Below are 14,337 nucleotides of genomic sequence, written 5' to 3' on the forward strand. Positions count from 1 at the left end.
TAACTAGACATTTAAACTTAGCGGTCACGTTAAAACTTGTTTGGGATAGGAGGCAGCATTTTCACTTTTGGATGAATAGTGTGCCCAGAGTGAACTGCCTCCTACTCAGTCCCAGATGCTAATATATGCATATTATTATTAATATTGGATGGGAAACACTCTGATGTTTCTTAAACTGTTTGAATGATGTCTGTGAGTATAACAGAACTCATATGGCAGGCAAAAACCTGAGAAAAAATCCAAACAGGAAGTGGGAAATCTGAGGTTTGTAGTTTTTGAACTCACCCCTATCGAATACACAGTGGGATATGTTTTTTTTTCACTTCCTAAGGCTTCCACTAGATGTCAACCGTTTTTAGAATGTTGTTTCAGGCTGCTCATGTGAAGGGGGGGCGGATGGGAGCTGTTTAACTAAGTGGTCTGCCTACAGCCTCGTTCTCAGTCATGCGCTTTCACTTGAGCGGTTGCTCTCGTTCCAGTGCTTTTCTACAGACAATGAAATTCTCCGGTTTGAACATTATTGAACTTTTATGATAAAAACATCCTAAAGATTGATTCTTTACTTAGTTTGACAAGTTTCTTCGACCTGTAATATAACTTTTTTAACTTTTCGTCCGAATGGACCAGATTGCGTTTTTGGATTGTTTACCAAACGCCCTAACAAAAGAAGCTATTGGACATAAATGGACATAAATGATGGACATTATCGAACAAAACAAGCATTTATTGTGGAACTGCGATTCCTGGTAGTGCATTCTGATGAAGATCATCAAAGGTAAGTGAATATTTCTAATGCTATTTATGAATAATGTTGACTACCCAACATGGTGGATATTTCTCTGGCTGGTTTGGGCTCTGAGCGCCGTTCTCAGATTATGCTTTTTCCGTAAAGCTTTTTGAAATCTGACACAGCGGTTGCATTAAGGAGAAGTGTATCTAAAGTTTCATGTATAATAGCTGTATTTTCATCAACATTTATTATGAGTATTTCTGTGAATTCATGTGGCTCTCTGCAATATCACTGCATGTTTTGGAACTACTGAATCTAACATGCCAATGTAAAATAAGATTTTGGGATATAAATATGAACTTTACCGAACAAAACATACATGTATTGTGTAACATGAAGTCCTATGAGTGTCATCTGATGAAGATCATCAAAGGTTAGTGATTAATTGTATCTCTATTTGTGCATTTTGTGACTCCTCTCTTTGGTGGGAAAAATGGCTGGGTTTTTCTGTGACTTGGTGGTGACCTAACATCATCATTTGTGGAGCTTTCGCTGTAAAGCATTTTTGAAATCAGACACTGCGGCTGGATTAACGAGAATTGTATCTTTAAAATGGTGCCTAATACTTGTATGTTTGAGAAATTTGATTCATGAGATTTCTGTTGATTTGTATTTGGCGCCCTGCAATTTTATTGGCTGTTGGCGAGGGGTTCCGCTAGCGCACAGGTGTCAAACTCATTCCACGGGGGGCCGAGTGTCTGCGGGTTTTCGCTCCTCCCTTGTACTTGATTGATGAATTAACATCACTAATTAGTTAGGAACTCCCCACACCTGGTTGTCTAGGGCTTTATTGAAAGGAAAAACCAAAAACCTGCAGACACTAGGCCCTCCGTGGAATGAGTTTGACACCCCTGCGCTAGCGGAACGGGGTCCGCTAGGTTTTAACACAGAATTCTACATTTTTCACACAGAAAAATATATATATTTATGAAACACATAAGAATTATCTTTCTGTGTTTTGTAAGCGCAGATCTAAAATGTTTCTTATTGTAATTTCTGCTCAGCATCAGACAAATGTTCTGCTTCAGTTGCACTTCTCCACTGATGAGAATTCACAAAGGGCATTTTAACAGCAGACAGCGCTCTGACTGATGTGTAGCTACTTTTCTCCCATACTTTTCTCATTGTAGCCTACTTTTATCTTGTAAAATACTAGATTAACTTTAAACAAAACATTAGGAAATGTAGCTGGCTACATTCTTTCTATTATAAATATTAGAAATAAGATGGCCATACAACTTTTTTTGCAAAAAATACTGTGCTTTTTCATTGTAAGCTTCTTTACTTGTGTGGCTGCCAGCCAAATAGTGTTGCACTTCTGTTGTCATCTGATGAAAATGAAGCTATATTCTGCCAAATGTGTTACACTAAATTATTTTCTGTGAAGGAATAGTTGCATGCCCCTGATCACTCTATTGTTGCAACAACAAAAAATACTTTCAATTTAAAAAGCGACTCCTCCTGGACTCACCTGCTCCCGCTTTCTCCCATTGTGCTATTTACAAACTGACACTTGACTGGCTCAACTGTTCTGGGAAACTAAGGTAAGCTTCATAATGTAAAATAATGTGACAGATGAAGTTAAGAATGCAATCTGCTTTATCTCATAACGTATTGCAGAATTTGACTGCAGGTATTTACTTAACAAGTAACTAAAAATATTGAAATGTATTGAAAAACTTCAAATAAAGAATTTCAAAGGTATTGACGGTATTGAAACATCTCCGTGGCCATTTCCAAATACCCGGGTATACGTTATATACAGTATACCGCCCATGGCTACACAGAACACCACCTTTGAAAAAAACAGAGAATTTAAATGTTGGTTGTGTCCCACAGGATTCTTATCACAATTGGTTGAGTTGATCTGTTCCAGCCCAGCACTGCTTGTATCCATTAAATAATAAAATGCCCTGAGAACTGCGCTCTGGGAGGAGGTGAATTTGTACAGATAGGAGGAAAGACTGTGACATTTTTTGCAGCTATTTTCTAAAAGTAAATGTGGAAATACAGGAGCATAGCACTGGTGTGAAAGAACAAAGCTGGGGAATAAACAATATTGGTCCAATAATAAATCCATATTGGACTAAGAGTGTGAATGCCATCACTACATTAGTGTGCCCATACTTGAACCTTTTCTTTGAAATCCCACATAAAAGAAAAGTCCAAAAGACTGAGGAGTCTGACAGCAGAAAAGATGGTGAGCTCTGCCAAAAAAAAGAGAAACATATATACTTTCACTTGAATGTAAATAAATACATAATGAAAAAGCTCAACAGAAGATTAGCACGACTACAACAACAAACACAACATAAAAACATCCTTCAACAAGCTTATATACCATGACCTTCCACACATTCAACCTCAGTCTGGTGAGCTTTCGGTGTATTGTTGAAAAACATACCATATCTAGTCATTAGTGCATAACAAAGAGCTCTAGTCGCCGCTGAAGGTAAAGTAGCAGTAAGGTAAAGTAAAGTAAGGTTTGTCCACCTTGCTCTGACTCCATGTCCCCTTCTCACTTAGAGAGAGACAGAGTTATGCATTTACCTTCAGCACAGAGAGACCTGGCAGTGCTTGCCCCTGGTTAGGGCATTGCTGATAGAATCAAACCCAAACGCCGAGTCTCTTTTAAGGGTCAGAGGTCAGGACGCACGCACGCACACACACCCTCACACACACACAGGCGTCGGGAAGGCGCGCACACACTGTACACACTGTAGAAACAAACACATGCACAGGCCCATGAGGAAGAAAATAGCTCCTCTTTAGAAGATGAAAAGTGTCACAGCAGCCTGTGTTACATTTTTTATATTGTTAGCACCTGTATGAAGTGACCTTTCAGTTCTCTGTTTACTCCCCAGCTGAAGTCTGCAGTCTTTTGTGTGTTTTAAAGCCACTGCAGTATGGAGCCAGTGTGTGAAAAACAGAGAAGGTCAGGACTCTACTCATTTTCTAGTCTAGTGGAAGGGAGAATGGCCAGCCATATTTCAACATTATGTTTATACGGTACAGTCGGTGACTCCAGTTGGTCTGTTGATGTATTACATGATGCATGTTAGAACGCAACGTTAGATCATTGATAATAGGGAAATTGACATTTAAATATAATTTCTTATCATTATCAATTATGCAATAATAACAACAAAACAAATTGACCATTTGGTGTAATCTTGTGTTAATAGCTTATTACACAATATCCCAATGCTGACATATAGGCATTTTACTATAATGTATTATAATCGCATACTGCATACTCTATTTTCCACACACTGGCTCCATACTGCAGTGGCTTTAAAACACACAACAGACTGCAGAACACCTAATCAAACGGCTACCCAGACTATTTGCATTGCCCCCCCCCCCCCTCCCCCCTCTCTTTTACACCGTTGATACTCTCTATTGTTATCATCTATGCATAGTCTCTACCTACATGTACATATTACCTCAACTAACCGGTGCCCCCGCACATTGACTCTGTACCGGTACCCCCCTGTATATAGTCTCGCTCTTGTTATTTTACTGCTGCTCTTTAATTACTTGTTACTTTTATTTCTTATCCATATTTTTTTCAACTGCATTGTTGGTTATGGCCTCGTAAGGAAGCATTTCACTGTAAGGTCTACACCTGTTCTATTCGGCGCATTTGACTAATACAATTTGATTTGATTTTGATTTGAAGGTGTGTACTTATGCTATACGTCTTAGGTGAGAACCTCCAATATATAATATCTCTATTCATAGACTGTATCAACAATCATGAATTTAAAGTGGAACATCAAATGAAAACCCTCCAGTATGTATTGATGCAACTTTCCCTGAGAGAAGAGCATCCAGAGAGGTTTCTTATCCAACATGGATGCCACCAGGGAATAGCATGTAATGTACAGCATTCATCCTCCTCCACCTCTCATCTTCCACATGCACCTCTCAAAGCCCAGAGACAGATTCCAACCTCAAACACACATTTAGCATCCATGGCTCTACATGATTAGCGGTGATGTATCAAACACGCCCCAGATCTCCCTGACTCAAATAGGGGGTGAGGTCCCTGTAGGCTGCAGTGGGTAGTCGCTCTGGTTTCTATGGTCCCTCTGGGCTACAGGATAGATAGCTTCTCCCCAGGGTTCTATCCTTACCTAGGAACACAGCTTGAGACTTGCTTACATGTGAGTATATATTAAAAAAATAATATACATCTCTTCTACTACTGGTGTTTATACTCATATTTGACCCCTATCATCTTTCAAGTAGATTTTCCTCTGATCATAGATATAGGATTGTACCCAATACCAATTTTAACTCCATCGCCTTCTCTCTTTATCTCTCTCTCCCCCAACACCCTCCCCACACACATAGGCACACAGGATTTGAATTTATGTTGTAATTATGCTCTTCTTAAGTTACATACACTTCTAAAAACCTGTCTAGTTTTACAGTATTATACTATAAAACTAATAGCAATGTACCGTATTCATTATTTACATACAATTACCGTAAATCGTAAGGCACTCTGATTTTAGGCATAACTGTTAAATGATACAGTAAATTCCAATGAACCTTTCGTTTAACAGTACATTACTGTAACGAAGTGCTGTATTTCAAATGACACTGTAATTCCACTCCCTACCATATTTTTGGAGTGCCAAAAACCATTTGACCACTAGTGGGTGCATGGTATTGTTGTTTCTGGCTCATTAACATATTTTGAGGCATTCCTTGTAAGAGGATTCATTTGTTGCTCATACGCTGAACCATGAGTGAAACATGAGTGAGAGTGCTGTACCAATTTAACTGATATGTGGTAGTGCACCAACAATTCAATATGTGTAGGGGACAGATTAGAGTGGCAGCAAGCCTAAAACCTTTAAAGGTTGAGTATTTGCAGTGTCGCTGGTCTGTTTTGCGCTGTAGTTTGGAAGCTTTTCTTATGGCCTCTAGAAATGCAAGTGATATTAAAGACAAAATACTAATATATTTGATATGCTGTAATATGAAAATACATTACCTAGCAGCCAAACTCATTCATTCATTACAATTGCTGTAAAAAGATTACAGTAAGAATATTGGTACCACAAAACTGATTACGGTTACATGCTGCGCTGTACATTTACAGCATTATACTGGCAGCACAGTTGCCAGCAAATTACTGTAATTATATAATAAGCTATGTTGCTGTAATGATTACATAGGCTCATGTACTCCTGCTGTAAAGCAAAATTACAGTATTTAACTGGAATTTGTTACATATCAGGATTATTGCAAATTCGTAACATATTGTACTAATTGTAGTTAAAATGGATGATGGACATCCACAAATGAATACATACCATATGAAACGAAACATATACTAACTAAATGGAGGGAGACAAATGTACATTTACTATGTTACAAGTACACCCGATTCCAGGTTGCGATGTTGGGGTCAATTCCATTTCACTTGCTGAATTGACTGAATTGAAATGGAATTGACCCCAACCCCTTAATGTCACTATATCTGTCTTTATAGAAACTACTGTATACGAGTCTGATCATTGAAGAAAATGTACATTTCTGACTCTACCAAACACTCATTGTCTTCATGATTGAGACAATTATGAACAATCTCATCCAAACAAATGTTCTATTCATGTGGACACTTGTCAGTGTGATTCTGATTGACGAGAGCCAGAGAGAATGAGCTGAAGTGTCCTCACACATGCAAACACATGCACAGTATGCACACACACGCATGCACACACCGTTCTATTTCTCTCTCTTCTGCCCCGATAGCTCGGTGACGTTTTCCAGGCTGTAACTGATGATGAATGAGGCAGAAAAGAGATTCTAACAGCCATACAAAATATTGTGAAAGCGGCTATTGGCATGTCTCTGAGCCCACTGTGTAACTGTTGCTGTAACACTGCTAATAGATCTAGACTGAAGCCTTAGATTTGATTAATGTGGTGGTGTGAATATAAACCTGACTGACTGGTTGTGTGGGTGTGTGTGAGGGTGTGTGTCTCATTGTTGTGCAGACTATACCTAAAGAGGACTGCGAGGACTTCCTTACCTAGGAACACAGCTTGAGACTTGCTTACATGTGAGTATATATTAAAAAAATAATATACATCTCTTCTACTACTGGTGTTTATACTCATATTTGACCCCTATCATCTTTCAAGTAGATTTTCCTCTGATCATAGATATAGGATTGTACCCAATACCAATTTTAACTCCATCGCCTTCTCTCTTTATCTCTCTCTCCCCCAACACCCTCCCCACACACATAGGCACACAGGATTTGAATTTATGTTGTAATTATGCTCTTCTTAAGTTACATACACTACTAAAACCTGTCTAGTTTTACAGTATTATACTATAAAACTAATAGCAATGTACCGTATTCATTATTTACATACAATTACCGTAAATCGTAAGGCACTCTGATTTTAGGCATAACTGTTAAATGATACAGTAAATTCCAATGAATTGTGTGTGAGGGTGTGTGTCTCATTGTTGTGCAGACTATACCTAAAGAGGACTGCGAGAGGAGGTGGGTGGATTAGATAGGGTAGTATCTGTCTGGGCTTAAAGGTTCTGTCATCTACTGTCTAGGAGGACAGTACTAGTTTTGGATTGTGCCTCTGGAAAATATGGGAGAAAGGAGAAGGATAAAGAGAGAGCGAAAAAAAAATGTTTACTTTGAGACATCCTCATTACACTAAAAACACCACTTTACCCCTCTACCACCCTAAAAATGCAATGCGTGCCACCACAACCTCTACACAATCACATTACACCCTACAGAAGAACACAGTACAATACACAATCAGGCACCACAGTACAAACCCTCTTCTCCAGCCTTACATATTACCCTCTCCTTCTGACACAGATCTTTCGTGTTAGCCAACTTGGCCTGGCCAAACCAAAAACATATACAAAACTGTCTGAATACCTCACAGAGAAGTACACCCTCACACACAGACAGTCTACCAGGGACAGCATTATGAAAATACCCTGGCACTCACAGAAAAAATACATGATGAACAGTCTCTGTTATTGCACAAAACAGACACCCTTCCCCAACTCCCGCATCAAGCCTGAGCCAAAAAGCCATTGGTGACCAGGGCTCTGGTTACCCTCCACTGTCCTTTTCGGCACTGGTAGCTTATCTGGCAGCTCCGAGTGTTAAAGTCCTCTGGACCCTCCTGCCAGTTTAGATATGAGATTTTATTGGCATTCCTATTAGCCAACATCAATGGCGACATCTAGTCTTCCGTGGGTCCAACATATAACAAAAAAAATATTACAGGCAAAAATAATTTACAATTTACATACATTTTAAAACATGAAAATAAACATGAAAGACTTACAAATTACAGGCTTTGGTTTTCCCATTTATGTTTTGAGGTAGCACGTATAGCTAGTTGGCACGTAGGGCGCATCGATTGGTGTCACCTGTGTTACACCTGTGCTGGTTGCCATCTCATTAGTGGGAAGTGCAGCCTGTCTGTGCTGGCCCAGTTGCTATTTAAGAGTGGCTGGCCCAGTACCCCAAATGTCTTGAGAGATGTGGTGGGTCAACACCTTTAGTTGGCACTCCCTATTTAAAAAAAAAAATCTAATTCTAGACAAACAATTCTTTATCTGATTTTGTTTTGTTCCATTTTTTTGGTTTGCTTCCTGTCTCTAAGTTTGGTGTGGGTTTTTCTTTTGTTTGCCTCTTCTTGGACAAGTTAAGTGGGCGCCCATGGTGGGTGTCTTTTAGGTTCCAGTTGTTGCTAGTCATCTTTCAGTGGACACCCCCATGAGTGTCTTTCAGAACTCCTCCTAAAACCCAACCTGTTACATGTTGATTATTGGTCTGTGACTCTTTGTCAGTTCCATCTTCTGTTTGAGCTATATTTTTTTGCTGGGGAATGTAATACACGTATACATACATTACTACATATACTGTACAAATGCCTTAACTACACAGTTTTTTTTATCAGTAACTTACTGTATTAATCAACAGTATGATACTGTATGAAGTGAATGCAGTAGATTACCAGAGAATGCACAGTAAAATACCATACATTTGTTTAACAGCACACTGTAAGACCTTTCTGTAATTTAAACAGTAAAATACATTAAATGTGTTTTACAGTCTTATATATGGTGCACTGTGGGAAAATGTTGTAGGTGGGGAAAGAGTCTCTGGCTCATTAATATATTTTAAGGTGTGCCTTGTAAGAGGCTACTACTGTATATTTGTTGCACTCATGAGTTATAATGCTGTACCCCCACAGAATATGGTAATATACTCTATTTTAGAAACTCCCCAAACCTTGTCCTAAAACTCTACTTTAACTTACTGGCCATTTACTGACAGAAATGTACTGTAATTCAGAATACTGTACCATACTGCATTTTAGGAGCACGCTAGTGGGTGCATGGTATTGTTGTTTCTCATGCACTAAATTTTTTTTAGGTGTCTTGTTTTTTGTCTTGCTATATTTGTTGCACCCGTTAGTGAGAGTGCTGTACCAATTTAAGTAATATGTACGTGGTAGTGGTTCCCAAACAATTTCATTTATTTAGCTGACAGATCAGTGGCAGCAAGTCACAAACCTTTAATGTTTGATTAGCTTGTCACGCCCTGGCCTTAGTATTCTTTGTTTCATTTATTATTTTAGTTAGGTCAGGGTGTGACATGGGGAAGGTATGTGGTTTTTGTATTGTCTAGGGTGGTTGTATGGTTTAGGGGGTTAAGTAGAGTAGATGGGTTAGTGTTCAGTGTAGGTGTCTAGGAGAGTCTATGGTTGCCTGAATTGGTTCTCAATCAGAGACAGCTGGTTATTGTTGTCTCTGATTGGGAGCCATATTTAAGGCAGCCATAGGCTTTAGCTGTTTGTGGGTAATTGTCTATGTTGAACGTTTGTTGCTTGTCTGTGCACTTACGTTATTTAGCTTCACGTTTGTTTTGTTGTTTTGTTAGTTTGTGTATAGTGTTCGTTTTGTGTTTTCTCTCTCTTCTCAATAAAAGAAGATGTATTTTCCACACGCTGCGCCTTGGTCCACTGTCTATCAAGAAGACGATCGTGACAGAATTACCCACCAATCTAGGACCAAGCGGCGTGTCAAGCGGCAACAGGACCCACCTACACAGGATTCATGGACATGGGAGGAGATACTGGATGGAAAGGGACCTTGGGCACAACCGGGAGAATATCGCCTCCCTCGTGAAGAGCTGGAGGCAGCTAAAGCCGAGAGGAGGTGATATGAGGAGGCAGCACGGAAGCAAGGCTGGAAGCCCGTGAGTACAACCCAAAAATTTCTTGGGGGGGGCCTTAAAGGGAGTGTGGCGAAGTCAGGTAGGAGACCTGCGCCTACTCCCTGTACTTACCGTGGAGAGCGAGAGTACGGGCAGACACCGTGTTACGCAGTAGAGCGCATGGTGTCTCCTGTACGCGTGCATAGCCCGGTTCGGTACATTCCAGCTCCACGTATCGGCCGGGCTAGATTGAGCGTTGAGCCGGATGTCATGAAGCCGGCCCAACGCATCTGCTCACCAGTGCGTCTCCTCGGGCCGGCTTACATGGCACCAGCCTTACGCATGGTGTCCCCGGTTCGCCTACATAGCCCGGTGCGGGTTATTCCACCTCCCCGCACTGGTCGGGCGACGGGGAGCATACAACCAGGTAAGGTTGGGCAGGCTCAGTGCTCAAGGGAGCCAGTACGCCTGCACGGTCCGGTATTTCCGGCGCCACCTCCCCGCCCCAACCCAGTACCACCAGTGCCTCCTCCACGCACTAGCCCTATGGTGCGTGTCTCCAGCCCTTTACCACCAGTGCCTACACCACGCACCAAGCCTCCTGTGTGTCCCCAGAGTCCTGTGCGTCCTGTTGCTGCTCCCCGCACTAGCCCTGAGATGCGTGTCCCCAGTCCGGTACCACCAGTTCCGGCACCACGCACTAGGCCTAATGTGCGCCCCCAGGGTCCAGCATGCCCTGTTCCTTCTCCCCGCACTAGCCTGAAGGTGCGTGTCTTTAGCCCGGTACCTCCAGTTCCGGCACCAGGCCTACAGTGCGTCTCAGCCGGCCAGAGTCTGCCGTCTGCCCAACGGCGCCTGAATTGCCCGTCTGCCCAACGGTGCCTGAACTGCCCGTCTGCCCAACGGTGCCTGAACTGCCCGTCTGCCCAACGGTGCCTGAACTGCCCGTCTGCCCAACGGCGCCTGAACTGCCCGTCTGCCCAACGGCGCCTGAACTGCCCGTCTGCCCAACGGCGCCTGAACTGCCCGTCTGCCCAACGGCGCCTGAACTGCCCGTCTGCCCAACGCTGTCTGAACTGTCCGTCTGCCAAGCGCCGTATGAACTGCCCATCTGTACTGAGTCTTCAAAGCCGCCCGTCTGTACTGAGCCTGCAAAGCCGCCCGTCTGCCAGGAGCCTTCAGAGCCGTCCGCCAGACAGGAGCCGCCAGAGCCTTCCGCCAGACAGGAGCCGCCAGAGCCTTCCGCCAGACAGGAGCCGCCAAAGCCTTCCGCCAGACAGGAGCCGCCAAAGCCTTCCGCCAGACAGGAGCCGCCAGAGCCTTCCGCCAGACAGGAGCAGCCAGAGCCTTCCGCCAGACAGGAGCAGCCAGAGCCTTCCGCCAGACAGGAGCAGCCAGAGCCTTCCGCCAGACAGGAGCAGCCAGAGCCTTCCGCCAGACAGGAGCAGCCAGAGCCTTCCGCCAGACAGGAGCAGCCAGAGCCTTCCGCCAGACAGGAGCAGCCAGAGCCTTCCGCCAGACAGGAGCAGCCAGAGCCTTCCGCCAGACAGGAGCAGCCAGAGCCTTCCGCCAGACAGGATCAGCCAGAGCCTTCCGCCAGACAGGATCAGCCAGAGCCTTCCGCCAGACAGGATCAGCCAGAGCCTTCCGCCAGACAGGATCAGCCAGAGCCTTCCGCCAGACAGGATCAGCCAGAGCCTTCCGCCAGACATGATCAGCCAGAGCCTTCCGCCAGCCAGGATCAGCCAGAGCCGTCCGCCAGCCAGGATCAGCCAGAGCCGTCAGCCAGCCATGAGCAGCCAGAGCCGTCAGCCAGCCATGAGCAGCCAGAGCCGTCAGCCAGCCATGAGCAGCCAGATCCGTCAGCCAGCCATGAGCAGCCAGATCCGTCAGCCAGCCATGAGCAGCCAGATCCGTCAGCCAGCCATGAGCAGCCAGATCCGTCAGCCAGCCATGAGCAGCCAGATCCGTCAGCCAGCCATGTGCAGCCAGATCCGTCAGCCAGCCATGTGCAGCCAGATCCGTCAGCCAGCCATGTGCAGCCAGATCCGTCAGCCAGCCATGAGCAGCCAGATCCGTCAGCCAGCCATGAGCAGCCAGATCCGTCAGCCAGCCATGAGCAGCCAGATCCGTCAGCCAGCCATGAGCTGCCGTCCCTCAGTCCGGAGCTGCAGTCCCTCAGTCCGGAGCTGCAGTCCCTCAGTCCGGAGCTGCCGTCCCTCAGTCCGGAGCTGCCGTCCCTCAGTCCGGAGCTGCAGTCCCTCAGTCCGGAGCTGCAGTCCCTCAGTCCGGAGCTGCAGTCCCTCAGTCCGGAGCTACCCATCCGTCCGGTGGCGCCCTCTGGGATGGTCTTCAGTCCGGGACTTTCTACAAGGGCCGCCGCTCCAGAGGCGCCACCAAAGCGGGTATTGACAATGGTGGAGTGGGGGCCTCGTCCCGCGCCCGAGCCGCCGCCATGATGGGGGGCCACCCCGGACCCTCCCCTTCTGTTTCAGGTTCTGCGGCCGGAGTCCGCATCTTTGGGGGGGGGGGTACTGTCACGCCCTGGCCTTAGTATTCTTTGTTTCATTTATTATTTTAGTTAGGTCAGGGTGTGACATGGGGAAGGTATGTGGTTTTTGTATTGTCTAGGGTGGTTGTATGGTTTAGGGGGTTAAGTAGAGTAGATGGGTTAGTGTTCAGTGTAGGTGTCTAGGAGAGTCTATGGTTGCCTGAATTGGTTCTCAATCAGAGACAGCTGGTTATTGTTGTCTCTGATTGGGAGCCATATTTAAGGCAGCCATAGGCTTTAGCTGTTTGTGGGTAATTGTCTATGTTGAACGTTTGTTGCTTGTCTGTGCACTTACGTTATTTAGCTTCACGTTTGTTGTTTTGTTGTTTTGTTAGTTTGTGTATAGTGTTCGTTTTGTGTTTTCTCTCTCTTCTCAATAAATGAAGATGTATTTTCCACACGCTGCGCCTTGGTCCACTGTCTATCAAGAAGACGATCGTGACATAGCTAGCCATCTCCTTTTGATCTTAAAAAAAATCTATGTTAGTTTAGAAGCCTTTGTTAAGGCCTAAAGTGCAAGTGATATGAAACACCATATATTAATTGGTATGCTGTGATATATATAATAAAATATTCACTATTTAATCAAATATTCACTATTTAATTATATATTTTATTTTTAATACAACAACAATAAAGTGTTGTTTTGCTGTATATTTAGTGCAGCAAACTGTACATTATGGCAGTGGTGTAAAGTCCTTAAGTAAAAATACTTGAAAGTACTACATAAGTAGTTTTTTGGGGGGTGTCTGTATATATATTTTTGTCATTTCCATCACGTCATTAAACATCAATTTTAGTTGAAAATGAAATATCATACAATTAATTTATAACGGATTTCTTATACATTTGTACATGAACTTGTATTGAATATTATTTCAAGTGATTTTTAAGGTTTTCCTAATATTAATAATTCAACATGATGCCTGAATGTATAAACTTGCCTTGGTGACAGCTGAAAACATTTGTTAATCATGAAAAATAGGATATTTCCACCCAACCTTTTTGTGAGATTATGATAACAACCATATGATTTCCATATTTAAAACAAATACATGTATGTAAATTGTACATAATATACTCATTTACATCAAAATATGGGTTGTGTTGGAAATGACAAGGTGTGGTGGAAATGCCATCTATGTATAAAAAGAAACGTATGAAAACAATATTTTATTGCAAACATTTTGAGCAACAACCGTTGTTAAACATTTCAGACCTATACTGGGTTGTAGGCCCATCACTTACAAAGTGTACAGCAGTAGCTGAAGGGCAGAACTCACGGAAGTAGGCCAGTGTTTTTGAGAGATGGGCCCAGATAGCAGAGGGGTCATGCCGCATAGAAGAGCTCAGTGAGCAAAGTGAAACTGTATCATTTGTGGTATATCCAACACAGGTGTGGAGGGTCACCTGCTTGTGAGAATCACCAAAGTGAACTGTCTGGATTTCACTGGTGTATTTACACAGGTAGTTCTCTGCAAAGTCAATATGCACAATGATCTCCTCTTTCCCCAGATTCTCTTAATTCTCTCAGTTTGGAGTATTGGTGTGGAATGTTGTACACGTGTTTCCCCAACTTCTCTTTCAATCCTTTGGAGAAGTCCTCCAATAGAATCTGCAGTGTGCCACATAGCTTTTCTTTTACTGTCAAATGTACAGTGAACTTCTCCATGTTTCCCTCTTTGTTGTTCTTCTCTCTCTTCAGCTTTGTTTTTCCACTCAAACCACCATGTCTGCTCACCAGCATCACCAGCTCTGCTG

This window comes from Salvelinus namaycush, chromosome 6 (genome assembly GCF_016432855.1).
Source record: "Salvelinus namaycush isolate Seneca chromosome 6, SaNama_1.0, whole genome shotgun sequence".
NCBI classification, from domain to species: Eukaryota; Metazoa; Chordata; class Actinopteri; order Salmoniformes; family Salmonidae; genus Salvelinus; species Salvelinus namaycush.